General features: G+C 40.7%; 1 protein-coding gene across 1 annotated transcript in view; it reads left to right on the top strand.

The window, feature by feature from the left end:
• The window catches only part of LOC143672704 (N-alpha-acetyltransferase 35, NatC auxiliary subunit-like), an 81,116-nt gene extending 59,763 nt beyond the window's left edge, over window positions 1-21,353 (top strand). The window contains exon 6 of the transcript XR_013169951.1: window positions 20,950-21,353. The gene's annotated coding sequence lies outside the window, so the exon portion shown is untranslated. The remainder of the gene's footprint in view (window positions 1-20,949) is intronic.
• The last annotated feature ends 350 nt before the right edge of the window (window positions 21,354-21,703 follow it).

Here is a 21,703-nt window from a genome sequence, read left to right as displayed (position 1 = left end):
TTCCTAGTCAGCCTGGGGCAACAAGCGTGGCGGGAGGGCACCAGCGGCAGCGGCCCACCCGGAAGAGTGCACGTTCATGGGGAGTCACGGGTTTGGAAGGGGCCTCCCCCACCCGTCACCGTTCTCCGCGGCCTGGGGATTTCCGATCCAATTCTCTCAGTTTGTCCGGGGGGCCGCGCGTGGTGTGGGCGCCAGCCACCGCAGTTTCAGGAGACCGCCTCTCCAATTCTCCCAGCTGGCCCGGGAAGGGGGAAGGGAGTGACTCCGGCCGCTTGCCACCCTGCCCGGTGAAGCCCGCGTGCCTCGGCGATCTCACCTGAGCGGCTTCTCTCAGCCAGCCAGCCATTCCAGGATGGGGTACGCTGTCTTTTTTATCTCTGTTGTGGCTTTGGGAGCTGTTCTGTGTCATTTCTACTCCCCTAGTAGCTTTCCTAGAGAAGAAACTAAGATCCGCGCGTCTTACTAAGCCGCCATCTTCTCCGGAAGTCCAAGAAAGTGAATTTTACTACAGCTGCACATGTAAGGAACCTGTGGCAGTGAGACAGTATCCGATCCCTCAAAAGGCTCTTGAAGGAATTCAAAGCCACTTGGTGCAGTGAGAAGCACACTGAATCATCCGACCGTGCAACTCTCCATGGAACACTCCACTGCTGCCTGTGAGAAAAGCTCAAACCGGGGAATTTTGACCCATCCAGGACCAGCAAGCAGTTAATGCAGCCTCAGAGAGCATCCATCCTGTGGTTCCAAATCCGTACACCCTCCTCAGCCTGATCCCAGGAAAAGCTCCAGAATGGTTTTTAAAAGGGAATTTAAAAGTTGTGGGTTTACAGTTCTAAGGCTGAGAAAATGTCCCAATTAAACAAAGTGTATAGAAATGTCTAATCTAAGGCATCCAGGGAAAGATACCTTGGTTCAAGAAGGCTAATGAAGTTCAGGGTTTCTCCCTCAAGTGCAAGGGCATATGATGAACATAGTCAGATTTTCTCTCTCATCTGGAAAGGCACATATTGAAAACAGTTAGGGTTCCTCTCTCATCTGAAAGGGCATGTGGCAAACACAGCATTATCTTCTAGCTTCTTCTCCTGGCTTCCTGTTTCATGAAGCTCCCCAGGAGGCATCTTCCTTCTTCATCTCCAGCCAGCCAAATGTTGCTGGCTGGTGGACTCTGCTTCTCCTGGCACTGCAGCATTCTCTGCTCTCTCCAAATCTCTTCTCTTCTCCAGAATGTTTCAGCTTTTATAGGACTACAGAAACTTATCAAGACCCACCCAAATGGGTGGAGACATGACATCACCTAATGCAGCTTAGCAACCACTCTTGATTAAATCACATCTCCAGGGAGGTGACCTGATTACAGTTTCAAACATACAGTATTGAATAAAGATTATTCTGCCTTTATGAAATGGGATCTAGATTAAAACATGGCTTTTCTAAAGGACATACATCTTTTCCAACCAGCACATTCCACCCTCTGGACCCTAAAAAAGACATGTTTTCTCCATACACAAAATACACTCATTCCATAACAATATCAGAGAAGCTTAAACCATTTCAGTAGCAATATATATGAAATACAAAGTTAGAAATGTACAAACTCCTATCAAAATTAGTTACAGGCATGGTCTATTCTAAGGCAAAATTATCCTCTGGCTCTGGACCTTTGAAAACTCATAACAAATTATTTGCTGCCAACATACAAAGGAGGAACAGTCATAGGATATATATACACATTTCTATAGGGAGGAAGAACCCAGGAGTCACCAGACCCATGCAGTTTCAAAAATCCACAGGGCAAAGTTCATTAGATTTCAAAGTCTGAGAATTATCTATCTTCAGAGCTTCTGAAAGCAGCAGTCCCACCCTTTCCAAAGGCCTACTCAGAGGCCTGCCTTTCTCTGAATGCAACCTTGGGGGATATAGGGGAGACCACCTTTTTCTTGGCTCCACCTTCTCCAAGCATCAGAGCTGCACCTGGGCTGTCTAACATCTCCAGGGCACATGCTCAACCCCTCCATGTGGTGGCAGCCAGGATCTCCCCAAATCCCAAGGAATGTGCTCCACCCTCTCCAAGGCCTGAGGCAGCATGACTCTTCCACTGCAACCAGGTGAAAGGCCCAATCTCTGCCTTTGGGGCAAACTCACCCTCTCCATGGGCTTGTGTGGGTCTGTTCTCCTGGCCCAAGGCTTCTTGACTTCAGACTCCGGCCTCCATGGTTTTGCTTCTGAAGTTATTTTTCCTCCAATGTGTCCCTTCTCTGAGTCCCCCAGTCCAGACTGGGAGTGGCTCTGTTTATACAGGTCCTGCACACTCTTCTCAGCTTTCTATGCAGTAGTGTTGGATCATGCCCATCAGATGTAAGGAATTTCCACAAATCCTTCCTGGATAACTCCATGTCCAATCCTGGCTTTCTCTGAAATGGCTGGATGGTTCCACATTTGGTTAAATCCTCACACAGGGCATTTTTCTCTGGGGTCTCCCTTTCTGGAGGCCCAGAATTTTCTGGAACTTCAATTTCTGGTTTCTTTTTACCCAAGAGTGCAGTTTTCAGCTTCTTTCTTTCCTATCACATTTCACTATAAGCTGGAAGGAGAAACCAGGCTGCTCTTTCCACATTTGATTTGGAGATCTCTTCTGCTAAATATCCAAGTTCATGGCTTTTAAACTCAGCCTTCCAGCCAAAGCCACTAGTCAACTTTGCCAGATTATCTGCCTTTTTAAAATATGGATTGGATTCCTTCCAGTCTGTAGTAACACATGCCTTATTTGTATCTAAGGCCTTATCAAAAGTATCTTTAGAGTCCACATTTCTACCAAGATTCTCTTCAAAACATTCTAGGCCTTCTCTATCAAGCACCTCATAACTCTTTCAGAGTCTTCCCCTCACCCATTTAAAAAGCGATTTCAACATGTTTGGTATTTGCAAGCCGCAGCAGCAGCACCCCACTCTCTGGTACTAAAATCTGTTCTAGTTTGCTAACTGCCAGAATGCAATATACCAGAAACATAATGGTTTTTAAAAGAGGAATTTAATAAGTTGCTAGTTTACAGTTCTAAGGCTAAGAAAATGTCCCAATTAAGCAAGCCTATAGAAATTTCTAACCTAAGGCCTCCAGGGAAAGTACCTTGGTTCAAGAAGGCTGATGAAGTTCAGGGTTTCTCTCCTAAGTGCAAGGGCACATGGCAAACACAGTCAGTTTCTCTCTCAGTTGGAAAGGCACATGGTGAACACAGTCAGGGTGCCTCCATTCTTATATTTTTTCCTCTCCATATAACATTTGTATTTTTTTCTAAGTGTACTTTAGATTTCTCTCTATCACTAATTATTAAGACTATGATTATGATGTGCTTTCTTATGATTTTCTTTCTTGGGTCTTTGAGTTTTTTGGATCTGTGGGTTTATAATTCTCATCAAGTTGGAGAAAACTTTAGCCATTATTTATTTATATATGTATATAGATATACACATATTTGTCTTATCTTTTGAAAGTTTAATTACACACATGTTGGACTGCTCAATATTATCCCACAAGTCACTGAAGCTGTGTTCTTTTTTTCCCACCTCTGTGCTTCATTTCAAATAACATCTGTTACTATGTTTTCAGTGTCATCATCATGTCTAAACTGCTGTTCATCCTATGCAGTGTATTTTTCTTTGCAGATAACATAATTTTCATTTCAAGAATTTCCATGTGTGTCATTGTTTATCTTCCATTTATCTCCTCATTGTGTCCATGTTTTCCTTTAAGTCATTTACCATATACATAATATGGCTAATTTTCTTTAGTTTTACTTATGCCATGCTACTAAGGTGTAACTCTTCTATGGTTACTATTGAATGTCCTGTGTATTCACAAGGCCACTGTATTCTGGTTGCTAGAAACTCTTAATCTCACTGCAGTATTTGTTGTTTGCATGGCTTTCCATAGCTTCACTCTATAGATATGCAGATTAGATTTAGTTAAGAATCAAAGGGATGCTTATGCAGCTAGTTGATTAAGGTTCTGCTTTAGTCCCCCATTCCTTGCAGTCTAGAAATTGTCTAATTGCAGAAAACCAGTGACATTGTGTGCTCACGTCTTTGTTTCCATCCTTTAAGGAATTACAGTTGGGTCTGACTGTTCAAAATCTGAAAAAGAATATTGTATATATTTTTTCATTTTCTTGTTAATTTTGATGAGGTGTAAGTCCCAAAGAAGTTATGCTTCCATGGCCAAAGTAGTGACTTCAATTGAAATTTAATATTTAAAGCAACTAACATCTTAAAATCAATTAATCTAATATGCTATATCAATAGAGTGATGCAACCATATACTGATCTTAACAGGGGCAGCAAATGTCTGTCAAAATCCACCATGCATTCATGAATTAAAACTTTTCAGAAATGTAGGAGTAGAAATAATTTCCTCAAACTGACGAAGCTGTGAAGAGTATCTATAAAAAACACAAACAAAAAATTCTTAAATGCAAAAAGACATCTATGAAAACCTCACTCCATAGGAATAAGGACAAGAAAAAAGAAAGGTGTAGAGCATGTAAAGAAAAATTAAAACTGCTTTTATTTGATGACAACAATCTTGTGTATAGAAAATCATAAGAATTTAGAAAAAAATGCTACTAGGACTAGCAAGCAATTCTGAAAAGTACACAGGATACAAGATCAATCTTAAAAATATACATATATTTAATAAACTAGAAGTAAACACTCCAAAAATTAAGTCAAGAAAAAGTTCTATTCACAACATCATAAAAATACTTAAAAACAAATAAAGTAAAACCATAAGGATCATATGTCAGCTCATGACAAACTCTGGGATCTGTCCTATAAGTACTTGTTGAAGAGTGCTTTGAAAACTATTGCTTTTTAACTGTCTTTGCTTTGTATACATATTATACAATAAAAGTTAAAAATAAAAACAAATTAAATATTTAAAGACAAATTTAAAAGAAGTATAAAACTTATAAACAAAAATGACAAATTATTACTGAAAAAATTTGAAGATGACCAAGCAAATTGTAAGGTATACAGGGTTCAATGGATTAAAAGTTCCCATGTTTTAAAGGGGAACAGTCTACCTAAATTGATAAATAATAAAAAATTCTATCAAATGCTCAACAGGTAAGTTTGGAGAAATTGAAAAGATGATCCTAACATTTATATAAATATGCAAAGGACCTAGAATAGCCAAAAATATTTAGAAAAGGAACAGAGTGAGGAGTCTTAAATTACATGATTTCAGAACTTAGAATAAAGCTCAGTAAAAAGCACAGAATGGAGTTGGTATAAGGTAAGACAGCTAGACCAATGGAACAGAGTTGGGGGCCCAGATATGAACCCATCCATTTCACTTTCAACAAAGGTGCCACAGCAATTTGATGGTAAAGTATAGTATTTTTGATAATGGTGCTGAAGAATTAGATGCCTATATGCAAAAGCACTTAAACCCTTGCCTCATATCACACATGAAAGTTAATACAAATAGGTCATGGAATTCAATATAAAAGTGAAAAGTACAAGATTTCTAGCATAAAATATTGGAAAAAATCTTTGCAACCTTGGGTTTTGCAAAGTGTTCTTGGATATGCATAATCCATAAAAGAGCAGCATATTATGTTGGATTTTCATGAAAATTTTAAAGTTCTGCTCTTCAGAAACATCTCTAAAAAAAATGAAAGGACAAGCCATAGACTGGGAGAAAATATTTGTTGATCATATATCTGGTAAAGGGCTTATACCCAGAATATATAAATAACTCTGACAACTCAATAATAATAATAACAAAACAACACCACAAATAATAGGATTTTTTTAGTAGAAATTTCACCACAGAAAATATACAAATGGCTAATAAGCACTTGAAAAGAGGCTCAGCATTGTGGATCATTGGAGAACTGCAGATCAAACCACACAGATCTCACATGGCACCTCTTAGAACAGCTGTGATAAAAAAGGCAGGGAAAATCTGTGGTTTGTGGGGGCTGTAGAGCAACCAGAAACCAAATGCATTGTTGATGGTAATAGAAAATGGCACAGCCATTTAGATATTTTTTAAAACTTGCAATCTAATTTCTGTAAAGGCAAAAACCACTGGGGCAAAAATATTGTAGGTACCACTCCACAAGGCAGCTGTGGGTGTGGGACTGACCACAGAGGAGCTTGAGGGAACTCTCTTGGGTGACAGCAGCATCCTAATTCTCAGCCACAGTGGAGATGACATGACCATGGACATTTTTCAGAATCCAGGACTCTGTACCCCTAAAGGGGTAAATTTGGCTGCATGTAAAGTATCCCCAAATAGCCCTGGAGAAAAAAGCAAACACAAATAAAAACCTACCTCACTCTGCCAATTGCAGGTTTACACATTCTCTCCCAGCCCGACTGCAGGATCCACCATCCAAGCAGCAGATTCAGCTTTACAGAGGGCACAGTCAAAAGATGACAAATGCCTAAGTCTGAAAATTGCATTGGAATCCTGCCCCTGAAGAAGTCAGCATACACAGAGGCAGAACTATGTGTCATGAAAGGTGACAGAAGAGGGAGAATTAGGCTTTGGCTGACACCTGTCCTGTGCCCCCATGATGATTCTCAACTCTCTGAGCCTATAGTTTAATCCCCAGAATCTGGACAATTCCTTTCTACAGGTCATTCAGCTACTGTGTGTGTCAACCAGGGGCTGGGCTCACCTGCTCAGTACCCGGGGATTCTTTCCATAAAGGAAGACCTAGCCTGGAAAGAAGGGAAACTCCTCAGCCATGAAAGAGAGTCTTAGATAAGAAATGAATTAAGAGAGCAAGAAAATGCTGTTATGGATCAGCAATGCTTTGTCTACCTGGAGAACAGCTGCTGGGAAAGGAACCCACAGAAAGTCCAGTGCTGGCCTGGCTGCTTCTGACTCAGCCACATGTTAAGAACAGTGGCATGGAGGGCTCCTGGCCAAGGTGGCCACACCTAAGGACTCTGAGCCCTCCCTGCAGCAAATCTTGTTTGAGTTTGTCTGTTCAAAGGCTACGAGTGTGCAGACAAGACCACAGGCCTGCCTCCGATTAAGGCCCCACACCACTGCCACCTTGCCTGGCAATGCTGCCACTGCACCTGGCTGAGCTTTGCCACTGAGCCCCTGAGCACTGGCAAAGTAGACCCTTGAGGTCCCCCGTGCATAGGCAGGGGCACACAGCTCTGCAAGTTGCTCGTTTCCCAGCACACCCCAGAGAGGCCGCCTTTTGGAGCAGTCACGCTTATGAACCCCAGCCTGGGAAAGCCTGCTTTGCGGTTACTAATTGAATGTTTTCAGGGTTTGTAGTTGAGCTTGGAGGCAGTATGCACTCAGAGGGCATGGTTTTACAAATTGGAGAAAAAACTAAAATAAAATAGAAGAAAAGTCTTTTCATCCTCTCCCTCTTCTCATTAGACTTTATGACAAGACTTTGTTGGAGAAAGCCTGGGAACTTTCCAGCACTGCACAGTCCACTCATGACCCAGGGGCCTGACCTTTGTTGTGCAGGGAGCCAGGGCTCAGGGAGGTGGGACAGCTGCCCACAGCAATGCGGCTCGCCAGGGCAGGGCTGGCGCCAGGCCTCATGTGCTTATGGCCATGGACTATATTTAACACTAATACCTTAATATTCTTTAATCAACAGTAACCTCTGTACCCCACCAATACTAGGGGTAAATAATTGAGGGGGATAAAGTGATGGGGTATTTTCATTTCTCTTTTGTGTGTTTGTCTATCTGTTATTTTTTTCTTTGGAGCAATGAAAATTGTCTATTTATGAGTATGATGATCGCACAACTGAGACTCTGTATACTTTGGATAGAATATATGGTATGTGAATACAGCTCAGTAAAACCTGCAGATTCAAAGAATTCAATTATTTAAAATGTAAAAGAGAAGTTAAGCCTACCTATAATTAAGCCTTAAATGTCACCCCCAGAGAACCTCTTTCATCACTCATATGTATCCTCTCTCTGTAAGCCAAACTGCAAATAACCTCACTACCCTTCCCCCTACATGGGACACAATTTCCAGGGGTGATAGTCTTCCTGGCAGAGTAGGACATGATTCCTAAAGATTATCCTGGCCCTGTCATCTTGGGATTGACAATGCTTTCTTAACCAAAAGGGATAAAAGAAATCAAACAAAATAAAGTTTCAGTGGCTGAGAGATTGCAAAGAGTCAAGGTCATTCTGGAGATTACTCTTAGGCAAGCTTCAACCAGATATTGCAAATTGCCACAGTATGCCAAGCCCCATCCAACAACATTCCTGAAAACCCTAAAGAAATCCTGGGCTCTATAAGAGTCAGTAAAAGTTTTACTTTGTAAGTTTATTTTTTCAGAAACTTAAGGCCTCCAGATTGTTCTTAGGCCAGATAAACCCTTAAACTCAAAGGTCCCAGTCACTCCAAGACCACCAGCCAAGTTCACTCCCCTACTAATAAGGCTGATACCCCTTTCAAGCATGAAGAAGTTAGAATTGTCATTGCCCAAATATACCTGAAGATTGAGAGAAAGATCAAATGAGAGAGAGGAGGGGTAACTGAGAAGTTAGGATTTAGGAAATGGTTATGACTAATGAATCATTATGATGGATGCTTTATTTTAGTTTCTAGTGTGTTGGAACAGCCAGAAGGAAATACCTGAAATTGTTGAAATCTATTCCAGTAGGCTTGATCTTTGATAATGACTGTATAACTATATAGCTTTTATCATGTGATTGTGTGATTGTAAAAACCTTGCGACTGACACCCCCTTTATCCAGTGTATAGGTAGATGAGTAATAAAGACATGCATGAAAAAAATAATAATCAGGAATGGGGGGGAAATACCCCAAAGTAAATGATAGACAATAGCTATAGTACTATTTTAATAAAAGGTAGTTACAGGTGTAACTACTTTTAAAAATAGTAGAATTACAAAACAAAGTTATCAACTGTAACAAATATTCCACACCAATGCAAGTGTTGGTTGTGGGGTGGTGTATGGGAATCCTGTATTTTATGTATGATTGTTCTGTAAACTCACACCTTTTCTAATTAAAAAAAATTAAAAATCACCAATTTGCACAGTCCATTTGAGACCCAGGGACCCGGCTGTTCATCAGCCAGGGTCTGGTAGGTGGGGCAGCTACCCACAGCCATGCACTCGCCTTGCCCCACATGCCCACCCCTGTCTTCTCTGGGTAAAATCACATTTTCCCAAAGGCTCCCACTGACCTGTATTAAATGTGCATAATCTATGGTCACCTGAGTGGGATGCCGGCTCACAGTGACTGATCCAATGGCCAAGTTTCCTACCCCCACGCTCCTCACCACCAAACACTCATTGTGATAAGAGGCTCCTTGCTGGGCTCTCAGCAAATTTACAAACAGATTAATTACCCAGGAAGGGGTTCGGGGTGGCAGGTGATGTGGCTTGCCAATCAGAGTTTTTCTATAGGATATTTCAACCTGGACATAGCAGACAGGCTGCTGTGCCTGTCAGTGAAAACATGAAGGTGGAAGCTCATTCTCCAGCTTGGAGAGAGCCAGCCTATGTCAGAGCAGGGGAGGGCAGCCAGGGGCTGATGGGAGGCAAAAAGAAAGTACACATTTCAGCCCCCATATCCTTGGCCCCCGGGCCAACCCCAGCCCTGCCCTTTCTGCAGTTTGTGGGAACCAATAAATGCCCCCTCTTTGGTGCACTCAGTTTAAGCCTGTGTTTTCTCTTCTGCACCTGAAGAAGTCTGGACACACACAGAGGCAGAACAATACGCCATGAAGGGTGAAAGAGGGTGGAGAACCTGGCTTTGGCTGACACCCATCATGTGCCCTCCCTCCACAGAGGGTGTCCATGGGGGGCTTCTGACCCCCTCATGGGCAGATGCACCTGGGGTAGTCCTGCAGGGGGCACAGGCTACCTGGAACTAGGCAGGCTTGCACTCTGCCTTGGGGGCTTGGAGAAAAGTGGTGAAAGTTTCACCACCATGACTTGGTGGGAGATTTCCAGACATAGCCACTCTGAGACTGTAAATTCAGGGAGTGCATCCGGGCAAGTGGCAGCAGTCGCTGACCTCAGATGCACAGGCATTTGGCAGCAAAAGAATTCATGGTTCTCTGTCAAATCCACCCTCCTTGCCAACTGATACCTCACATCCCACTCCTGATGCATTACTCTATAAAAGCCTCAAGGTCTCAGCCAAGTTAACTTTTCTAAAACATAAATATGGCCATGTCACTTTCTGCTTAAACCCGAAAAATGATTTTCCATCATCGTAAGTGCAAAACCCTTAATTACCAATCCTCTGTCTCTGTTGCACACTTCACCCCCATTCTGACACCTCCAGACATACCTGCCTTCCAGGTGCCCTGAGCCATGTGGCATGGCCATTGTGCATTAGAAGATGCCAGGTCCCACACCTTATCAGTTCATGTTCATCACTCAGGACCAAGTTTAAGCATCTTCAGTGCAGGTGCCTCTCCTCTTGGCAGGGTCGACAGAACTCACCTTTGTGTTCTCCCCTTCTCTATCACTCTCTTCCCACTTAGCCGCAAGCACTACCAGCAGTGGATGATGCTGTGTGCTGCTGGATAGCAGCTGTACAGCACAACAACTGTCAGTTTCCAGGTGCCCAGAAGCTGTTTGTTGAATGAATGGTCTTCTGGTCCCAGAACCACCCTTGCAGAGAGTACACAAAGCTCAAACCAACCAAAGAGGGTTGTTCTCACACAGCAGCTTAGTTTCCAGGGCAGCTGTGACTAATACCACACACTGGTTGGCTTAAACAAGAATTTATTGGTTCACATTTTTGAAGGCTAGACATACCACATTCAAGGTGTCCACAAGCCATGTTTTATTAAAAGTTTGTAATGATCTGGTGCTGGCAGTCTGTCATCAGGTGGTGATTTCACCTTCTAACCTCTCCTGCTTCTCCTTCTGGGTCCAATTTCCTTGGCTTCTAAGGTCTTCAGCCACCTTGGACTAAGACCCACTCCCCTTCACGGTGGCCTCACCTTAACTAATACCATCTTCTGGGGACCTCCAGAAGAACTCACAGAAGGGGTCCCCAGAAAACCTCCCAGAAGGGCCCCCCAGAAGGACCTCCAGATGGGACCCCAGGAAGGGGCCCTCAGAAGGGACCCCCAGAAGGACTCTGATGTGTAAGATGGTAGGGAAAAGGGGCACATGGATGGGGGCCTGCATATGACATGGGGTGGGGGGCGAGGCCCAGAGACAGGCAGGGTGCATGTGTGCTGGAAGAGCTCGGAGAGTCAGGCAGCAGCAGGAAGGCTGTGTGTTCAGGGACCATCATCCAGTGGGGAGGGGCACATAGGAAGGAGGCGGGAAGGGGCATGGGCAGTCAGACTAAGGGGCAACAGGGTTCAGGGAACATGGCATGCTGCCGGAGACCTGGAGGCTGTTTTCTCATGGCTCTTTCTACTGCTACCTGAGGAACTGGGGGGACAGTAGGGGGCGATGGCTGCAGTGAAAGCCTGTCCATGGCGCCCTGGCCCAGGGGTCATGGGGGAGGTGGTGAGGAGTGGAGGGGAAGGATGGGCATGGCGCAGTCTAGACAGACACCACTATTCACAGTGCCAGATTCTGAGGGCTTATCCACAGTGGTCTCTTTCCCTCGTGCCCCCGTTCAGTGCATCTGTCAATGACCCAGATTTCTCTGCTTTGCATCACGCCCTGTAGGTCACACACAGAAACTGTCCAGCCATGTCCTGGAGCCTTTAGATTAGGGGTGGAACTTGGCTCAAGCTGAGGAATCTCCAGGTCAGAATTGTACCTGGAGGAACCATGACAGAAGGCATGAGGCATCCAGGCTGTGCACTGTGCCTTCCAGCTTATGACACACATTCACAGGCAGTTTGCCCCTAATCCTTTCACCAGAGAGGGAGGGAGGGCAGGAGGCATGCCACCAGAAGGAACCTGAGAGCAGCCAGCAGTGTATCTCCTCCTTCCAAGGAGCTGTAGCAAAGAGCCTGTGGGATGGGGAAAAAATTCAGCTTTCATACGTAAAGAGCCCAAGCACATTCCTCCTGTGCTCACAATGAAAAACGCTGAGCAAACTGAAAAGCAGTTACTTTTATTAGGCCCATAAGGAAATTGGGCTAACCACCACTCTGACAACTGGAGAGACTAAGCACATGCGGAGAATCATGGCTGATATGACCTTCCAGGGAACAAGTAACAGGTAGGAAGACTTATGTTATCATTTGGGAAATTGCCACAGGACTCAATTCAGCTACTAGCTTGAGAATTAAAATCTTCTGGGAATCCAGTCTTAGGGGGATTTCATGGGTTTTCCCCAAGGAGCCTCACCAGGTTTCCACAGTGAAGACTGGAGAAAAAACCGCTTATACTTTGAGCAAGAAATGGGGAAGGTGCACATTTTGAATGGCACTGAGTGTTTTCTATTTAAAAAGCCAGCTCCTCAAGGGTAAATACTTTACTAAAACCTTATCTGACATGAAGAAGGGAAACTTACCAATTCTGGTTTCCTCTTGCCTAATTTTCCCACATAAGGGGAGAAAAAGAAATACCAGGAAACTTTCAGAATATCACACTGTATGGACTCAGACCTGCTAAAAAAGAAAACCAAACAAAGCAAAGAAAAGCTGAACTTTAATAATAAGATTATAGAATGCTTTACCTCCCCAACTCCTCACCACTATATCAATAGGGCCCAGAATACTAGCAGTGGGAAGTAAGCAGAAAAACTGAAGCCTCTGAAATCTACAGCTATAGCAAATATTAAACACAAGCCAGCACCCAGGCAGATTAACATAAAGTCTCACACTGAAAGCCTGGTTACCTAAGTTCCTACTACCACATATATCACATCTGGGTTTCAATGAAAAATTATGAATGTGTCAAAAGGCAAGAAAGAAACACAGTTTAAAGAGTCAAAGCAAGTATCAAAACCAGACTTAGATATGATTCAGATTTTAGAATTATCAGAGAGGGAATTTATAATAACTGTGATTAATATATTAAGGTCCATTAGGAGAAAGAAGCCATCATGCAAGAACAGATGGGTGATGTAAGCCAAGAAATGGAAAATCTAAGAAAGCATCAAATGGAAATACTAGAAATCAAAAGACCAGAAAAGCAGAATGTTTTGATGGACTCATCGGTAGACTGGACAAGGCTAAATAAAGAATCATTGAGCTTGAAGATATCAGTAGAAACTTCCCAAACTCAAATGCAAAGAGAAAAATAATTGAAAAATAAGAAGGAACTGAATATATGAGAACCATGGGGCAGTTACAAAAGGTGTAACCTGCATGTAGTGGATTCCAGAAGGAGAAGAAAGAGGAAAGACTAGCAGAAATATCTGAAGTAATAATGGCTGAGAATTTTCTTAAGCTATAGATACCAAACTGCAGATCCAGGAAGCTCAGAGAACACCAAGTAGGGTAAATACCAAAATGCCTATGCCTAGGCTTCTCATATTCAAGCAACAAAAAGACAAAGACAAAGAGAAAACTTGAAAGAATCCAGAGAAAAAAATACCATCCCTACAGAAGAATAAGCATGAGAATAACAGTAGAGTTCTCTTCAGGCACCAAGCAAGCAAGAAGAGAGTGGAATGTTGAAAAAATCACCAATCTAAATGAGATATTTAAAATGTTGAAAAAAATCACCAACCTACATTTCTGTATCCAGCAAAATTATCCTACAGCAGTAAAGAGGAAATAAAGATGTTCTCAGACAAACACAAAGTGAGGAAATTTGACACCAATATATCTGCCTTGAAAGAAACATTAAAATAAGTTCTTCAGAGATAAAGTAAATGACATATATCAGAAACACAGACCTACAAAGAGGAATAAAGATAGCCAGAGAAGGAATAATTAGAGCTAAAATACAACTTCATTTTATTTTTCTTAGTTGACATAAATGATAACAGTCACTCAAAGTAATAATAAATACAATAAATTGGGCAAATATAGCATATAGATAATTAAAATGAATGGCAGCATTGATGTAAGAGATGAGAAAGAAACCTCATAAATATCTTAAATATGCTTGTAAAAGATACCTGCATATCCATGAAGCAGTAGAGAAATAGAACCACACAAATGGGTCAACTGATCTTTAAAAAGATCAAAGGCAACTCAGTGGTGAAAGTATAAGCTTTTCAACAAATGGTGTTGAAACAACTGAACATCCATACGTAAAATAATAAATCTAGACACTGACCTCACACTTTAACAAAATTAACCCAAAATGCATCATTGACTTAAACATAAAACACAAAACTATAAAACTTATAGAAGATAATGCAGGAAAACATCTAAGAGTAATTGGGTTTAGTGATGATTTCTTAGGTACCACACCAAAAGTATGATCCATGAGAGAAAACAAAATTGATAAGTTGGATTTTATTAAAATTCAAAACATCTCTTCTGCAAAAGGCACTATTAAGGTAATGAAATGACAAGCCAAGGACTGGGAGAAAATATTTATGAAACACATATCTGATAAAGACTTTTATCTAAAATATACAAAGAATTCTTAAAAGTCTACAATAAGAACACAAACAACCCAGTTTTGGCAAAAGATCTGGAGTGACACCTTAGCAAAGAAGATATACAGATGGCAAATAAGCATATGAAAAGCTTCTTGGCATCATATGTCATTAGGGAATTACAACTTAAAACAATGAGATACCAATACATACCTATTGGGATGGCTAAAATCCAGAACTCTGAGAACACCAGATGCTGAAGGAACAACAGGGGCTCTCCTTCATGCTGGAGAAATGTAACATGGTACAGCCACTTTGGAAGACAGCTTGAAAGTTTCTTATGCAGCTAAACACAATCTGACCATATCATCCAGCAATTGCATGCCAAGGTACATATCCAAATGTGTTGAAAACTCTTGTCCACACAAAAACCTGTTTAAGGATATTTATAGCAGCTTTATTCATAATTGCCAAAAATAGAAAAGAAAGCTGCCCCTCAATAAACAAACAAAACCAATCCACAACTAGGTATATTCATGCAATAGAATATTTTTCACTGATTTTCAATAAAATGGACCATCAAATCACAAAACAGTCATGGAAAGAATTAAATGCACATTGCTAAGTAAAAGAGGACAGTCAGAAAAAGCTATAGTGTACGACATTTTGGAGAAAAATATAACTGCAGAGACAATGAAATGATCAGTGCTTACCAGGGGCTCAGGGTGGGAGTGGCGTTGGGGGAAGGGAGGTGGGATGAACAGGTACGCATATGGGATTTTCAGGTCATTAAATCTATGTGTATGATACTGCAATGGTGAACATACAACACTATACATTTAGTCAAAACCTGTAGAAATGTAAGAATACAAAGAGTGAGACAAAACTATGGACTTTGTTGATAACAATGTATCAATACCAGTTCATTAATTGTACCAAATGTACAACACTCATGCTCCATGTAAATAAAAAAAACTGTGTACTGAGGAGGAGGCATGTGGGAATTCTCTATACTGTCTACTCTGAGGCTTTTTGTAAACCTAAAATCATTTTAAATAAAAAGTCTATTAATTAAAATGTAGCATGTACTGAGGAACGCTATCAGGTTTACAAAGATGATGCAATTAAACAGATTCAGTCCCTGCAAGTAATGACTCACTGCTGTTGGAGGAGACAGCAGCATAAGTCAGCAATTATGGAGAGGGAATAGATGCCTCATGGGGAGCACAAAAGATGGGGAGCAGAGAGGATCTAAAGACAGCTTGAAGCAGGGAAGGAGGTCAGTGGGAGAATTCCATGAGCTATGAAGTGTTGTAAAAATATGAATCAGATTGCAATTGTTGTGGTTGCCATTGTGTTATGATATTTGATTTAGCCAGATCCCAATATTTACTTTATCTGGCTTTTTGGCTTTGTAAATCCTCCCTATGATGTCTAAAAAAAGAAAAGCATGGAGGGGAATTTTGATTTTAGTTTAAGTGTTATGGAAAGCCACTGGATAATTGTAATGGGGGGAGTTAAAATATAATTCTTTCTGCTCCATAGACAAAGGAACAAGTGCGAAAACAAGTCACAAGTAACTGTTGCTGAAATAACGCTGGTGGTGGTTGCATTAAGGTGAGAGCAGTGAACATGGAAACTAGGGGAGAGACTCAAGATTTATTCTGGAGGAAAATCCAACTTGCCTGATCTGAGGCAATCTGAGGGAAAGAGATGTCAATCATGACTCCTTGATTTTTGGCTTGAGCCGTTCGGTAAATGTTAAAGTTGACTAATATGAATAAAGCTTGAGTTAAAGAAAAACAACATTAGTGTGGGTTTAAAATTCAAAGTTCGGTCTTGTCTATGTTAAACTTGAGATCCATGTTTTATACTCATGCAGAGATGTTATGTGAGCTTTGTGATGTACAATTAAAGATTTAGATTATAAGTCAGAGCTAACAGTACAAATTCATGAGTCTTCAGCATACAGATGTGCTTAAGCAGGATGGAGTCTTTGAAAAAAAGTGTGTAGCTGGAGAACTAAGGAAGCCCCAGATGGAACTTGGGGACACACCAAACTTCAGAGATCAAATCAAAGAGGGTCCAGCAGAAAGAGAGTGTGTGTTCAATGACTGGCTAAAGGAATAGAAGGAAAACCAGGAGAATATAAATGATACAAAATCCCAAAGAAGAAAGCCTGATATGGAGGAAGGAGTCAACTGCAGGAAATGTTCCAAGATATCATGTATGAAACAAAAAAATGACAATTAGATTTGTAAAAAAAAATCAATGATGTTCTCAAGACCAGAATTGGTAAAGTTGAGTGGATGTGTAGCTATAAGGAGAAAAGGTAGATGGTAGATGGACAAAAGGGTATATGGAAGAAGGAAAGAGAATGATTAGACAGATGGGAGTGTTCAGATAGATAATTGGATGCATAATTGAATGGGTAATTGATAGATGGATAAACTAACACAGAAGTAATTGAGTGATGAGTTTAATTGATTTATACTAAATGAAATGATTGAAAATGGACTCAGATAAGGTATGATGAAGAATGAAAGGAACTTGACGTCTTGAATTGGATAATATTATTTGGTCAAATGGAAAGACAACATTGGGAAAGCCATGGATGGCTTGCTGGTGGGTTGGAGGAGCCCTGGATCAAAGATGAGAAGACAAGAAGGCTTCAGGAGATTTGTACCGCCACTTCAAGAATCCGTGTATGATTGAGATTTCTTTTCAGATAAACTTACAGAAATGCAACACAAACTTATGGCTTGACCAACTGAGGAATCTTGAGGTTGTATTGACCTGGCACAGCTAGATCAGCCCTTTTTCTGCATTGACTTCATTACAGAATGCATTTTTAACAAGGAGAGTTTGCCGACAAGGGGGTTGTTCTAGTTTGCTAGCTGCTAGAATGCAACACATCAGAGATGGATTGGCTTTTAATAAGAGGGGATTTATTTCATTAGTTCTTCAGAGGAAAGGCAGCTAACTTTCAACTGAGGTTCTTTCTTACTTGGGAAGGCATAGGGTGATCTCTGCTGGTCTTCTCTCCAGGCCTCTGGGTTCCAACAACTTTCCCCAGGGTGATTTCTTTCTGCATCTCCAAAGGCCTGGGCTGAGCTGCTTGGGCTGTGCTATGTTGAGCTCTCTCATTTAAGCACAAGCCAATTAAATCAAACATCATTCATTGCAGCAGGCATGCCTCCTAGCCAACTGCAGATGTAATCAGCAACAGATGAGATTCATGTACCATTGGCTCATGTCCACAGCAATAGATCTAGGCACCTTCACCTGGCCAAGTTGACAACTGAATCTAACTACCATAGGGGTGGAAACTGGTTCTAAGTGTGCAAAACAGTCTTCAATATTACATTGGTTTGTGACCCTCCAAAAGGCCTCAGTATGTAGATAGATACACATTATATCTCTGATACTAAAATGTAGAAGGGGGCAATTAAGGAAAAATCTGAAATCACTTCATAGGGAGGCAAAAATAGAAAGCAGAGATTCACAGTTTTCCCCAAAGGAAAACTTATGGGGGTTATAAAGGGAAATGGATTTGGAACAGATGAAGACAGACTGCTGTGTGCCCCAGGGTGGTCATGTGCTGATTAGAGGAGCCAGGTAGGATGGAATTCTGCTGTCACCTATGGATGTGGGAAAGCCTGATTGTAAACAGGTGCTTCTCAGGCCAATGAGATGTGTGTATAATTTATGTATCATGTCTGGACAAAAGTTCTAAGGACCATCATATTCCCATCCCATTGCTGCATTGAAGATGAAATCCCACATGGATATAAATCCTATGCATCCTGGGATCTCTGGAGCCTATTATGTGCTCCCTGACCATGCACAAACAAGGAAACAAACTGCCATGTTCAGCCTCTGACATGTGGGTTTGTTTGTTACTGCAGTGTAACCTGGCCTATACTGATGAATACACTTGGCCTTACATTTGAGGTCATATAGACCAAGAATTTTGCTTTATGTTGTATAGTCTGACTGTGTTACCAGGCACAAGGAGCATAGAAAATTGGAGAATTAGCAGTCATTTAGAAGCTGTTATTCAAATACCAATTACTTCAGCTTGCATTGTGGTATCACAAGCCATCATTCACGGGTGAATTGCTTAGTAACAACCTCCCAGAGTAAGCTCCCTAAGGCATCATTTGGGTGAGAATCATGGACTACAGACGATGATTTCATTCTGATTGTGGGTTCTGAGCACCTCTGCACATCAGCTTCTGGGGTAGCCACACAAATAACTACAAAGACTTATATGCCAGATAATGAACTAGATTTGAGAATAAATTAATAACATAGCAGACTCACTGGATAAATGAATGACTTTATCAACCTCATGGTGGAGCTTTTGGTATAATACAGCAAATTTGCATTGTATAATTCCTATAATTTATATGTTATTGAATTTAAAATTAACTGAAACACATTTAGCGGAAGAGTCAATGACTTGTAACAATTTCGAGCAGGATTAGAAAAGAAAGCATACTTCTAGGCCCACCCACTACTGACTAAATTACAAACTTTAAGGGTAGGGTCTAAGATTGTATCCTGGTTGATTAACATACATTCCACAACTTGAAAGCAATTAGTCTGTTGTAATTGGTCGTTGAAACATCACTGGGAATGGGTGCTGTCTCTCAGTCAGCCATGTTCTGTGTATTCTATTAGGGAAGGCTGCATCACTCAATCTCTTGAAAAGCCTTTTGCAAAGGAATAAAATAGTTTGCCAGGAATGGATGATGACTTGGTTCCAAACATCGTCAAATGATTTATTCAAAATACAGAATATACAAGTGTTTTTGATAGAATAAAAGTAGAGATTGAGTTCTAGGAATAAAGCAAATAGCATATTACCTTTATATACCATGATAAAAATAATTTAATTTACATTTCCCGGTATTCAACCTCTGTTAATGAAGAGTTAATTTCTGAATTGAGACAAAGGATCCTTTTATAGAGAGACTTTCTCATCTGAAAATTATTTTTAAAGCATGCTTTATGTCTTTGTTTTGAACACTATAGATAAAGGGGTTCAGCATAGTAGTGACCACTGTGAACATCATGGAAGCTATTGCAGATATCCTTGTGTTTTGTGTAGCAGCAGAACTAAGATGCACTCCAAAGGTTGTACCATGAAACAAGGACACCACTGAAAGATGAGACCCACAAGTAGATAATGCTTTATACTTGCCTCCACATGATGAAATTCTGAAAATAGAGCATACAATCTTAAAGTAAGAGAAAAGGATGCCAGCAAGTGGAATATCACCCAGAATTCCACTTGCAATATTCATCACTAGGTCATTGAGAAATATGTCAGAACATGCAGGTTGGATTACTTGAGAAAGTTCACAAAAAAGTGAGGAATTTCCAAGTCTGTACAAAAAGACAATCACAAAACCATTAAGCCATGCAAAAGAGAGTTCAGAACACTCAGTATCCATGATGCCAGCAACAGGAGACCACAGAGCCTGGGGTTCATGATGACCATTTAGTGCAGTGGGTGACAGATGGCCACAAAGCCATAGGCCATCACAGTTAGGAGGAAGTTGTCTAGTCCTCCAAAAACCAAGAATAAATACATCTGGGTGAGGCAGTTTCTATAAATTATAGTTTTGGTCTCTCTCTGTATGTTCATCAGCATCTTTGGGACAGTGGTGGAGGTGAAACAGATGTCTGCAAAAGACAGGTTAGCAAGGAAGAAGTACATGGGTATGTACAGATGGGCATCCACAATGGCAGCCAGGATGATGAGCAGGTTCCCAGTGAGAGTGACCAGGTACATAGTCAGGAACAGAGCAAATAGGAGGGGCTGCACTTCTCTGTCTTCTAAGATTCCCAGGAAGATAAATTCTGAAACACGTGTTTCATTCTCTGATTCCATGTAACTCATGAAACTGCTGGACAGAGACCAGAGCAAGGCAGGTTTAGGTACAAGCAGCTCTCAGCAAATTAACATAAATGCTATGGTTTGTATTATAAACATATTGAAATAATTTTTAATTAATTATATACAGATTTAGTGTCCTCTATCTCAAAATATCATGGTAAATACATGTTCCTCATTCTGCTTCACACTGTTCTTCACAAGCCATTCTTGTCCAGAATTTTGAACTTATTACCAAGGTAATATTCTCCACTACAAATGCTCTTAAGCTATATGTTATTCAAAAATCATTTGACCAGTTATTCTGTGCTATGTAATGAAAAAGTTGGGACGTGCATATTGACATTTTGTTGTAATCAATATTACTAAATTGCACACTTCAAAATTGTTAGGCTGTGAAATTTTAAGTTGGTTATAGATTACTACAATAAAATTTAAAATACATAAAATTTTCCATCTTTATGGACAGAAAGATCAATATTGTTGGTATTCTATTTCATCTCTACCTGATCTATTCTTTCAGCTCAATCCCATACTCAATGGCAGGAAGTCAGTTTATAGATGTTGACAAAATAATTTTCAATTTTACAGGGAAAGGCAAAAGTCCTCAATTGCTGAAACAGTACTGAAGAAAACCAAGATTGCACAGCCAATATTACTAGATTTTTAGTCTAACTATACGGAGGTGATGATCAAACTATGTATTGGTGAAATAGACACATGAACAAATCTAAGAGAGCTCAGTATACACACAATCAAAATTTGGGAAACTCAAAAACAGACCCATGCAAGCACAGTCAACTGGCCTTTGATGAAGGGACAAGTGCAATTTAATGGAAAAAGTATGATGTTTTCAACAAATTCTATAGAACAATGGCATACACACGTGCAAAACAGGAAAGGAATGTAGCCAAGCACTGTACATATTTCACAAAAGTTAACTCAAAATGAATCCTGTACTAAAAATTAAAATGCAAAGTATAATACTTCTAGAATAAAACATCCAAGAAAATCTGGTGGCCTGTACTTTGGTGATGTGGTTTTAGAAATAGCACCCAAATTATAATCCATAGGAGCAGAATATTTAAATATAAAAATTTATTAAAATATAAAACATATGCTATGTGAAAGATGTTGATAAATGAATTCTATCTAATCCACAAAGAAGTCTTAACACCCAACAATAAAAAATGTAACTTCCAAGTAAAAAATGGGCAAAAAATCTGAACAGAAAGTGAAGTTAAGAAGATATACAGGTGGAAAATAAGTATGTGAGAAGATGCTCAGTCCTTTGTCATTAGGGAATTGCAAAATTAAACTGCACTGGTATACCATCACACACCTC

Source organism: Tamandua tetradactyla (genome assembly GCF_023851605.1).
Source record: "Tamandua tetradactyla isolate mTamTet1 chromosome 1 unlocalized genomic scaffold, mTamTet1.pri SUPER_1_unloc_2, whole genome shotgun sequence".
Lineage (NCBI taxonomy): Eukaryota > Metazoa > Chordata > Mammalia > Pilosa > Myrmecophagidae > Tamandua > Tamandua tetradactyla.
This window is presented reverse-complemented; position numbering and strand designations above follow the sequence as displayed.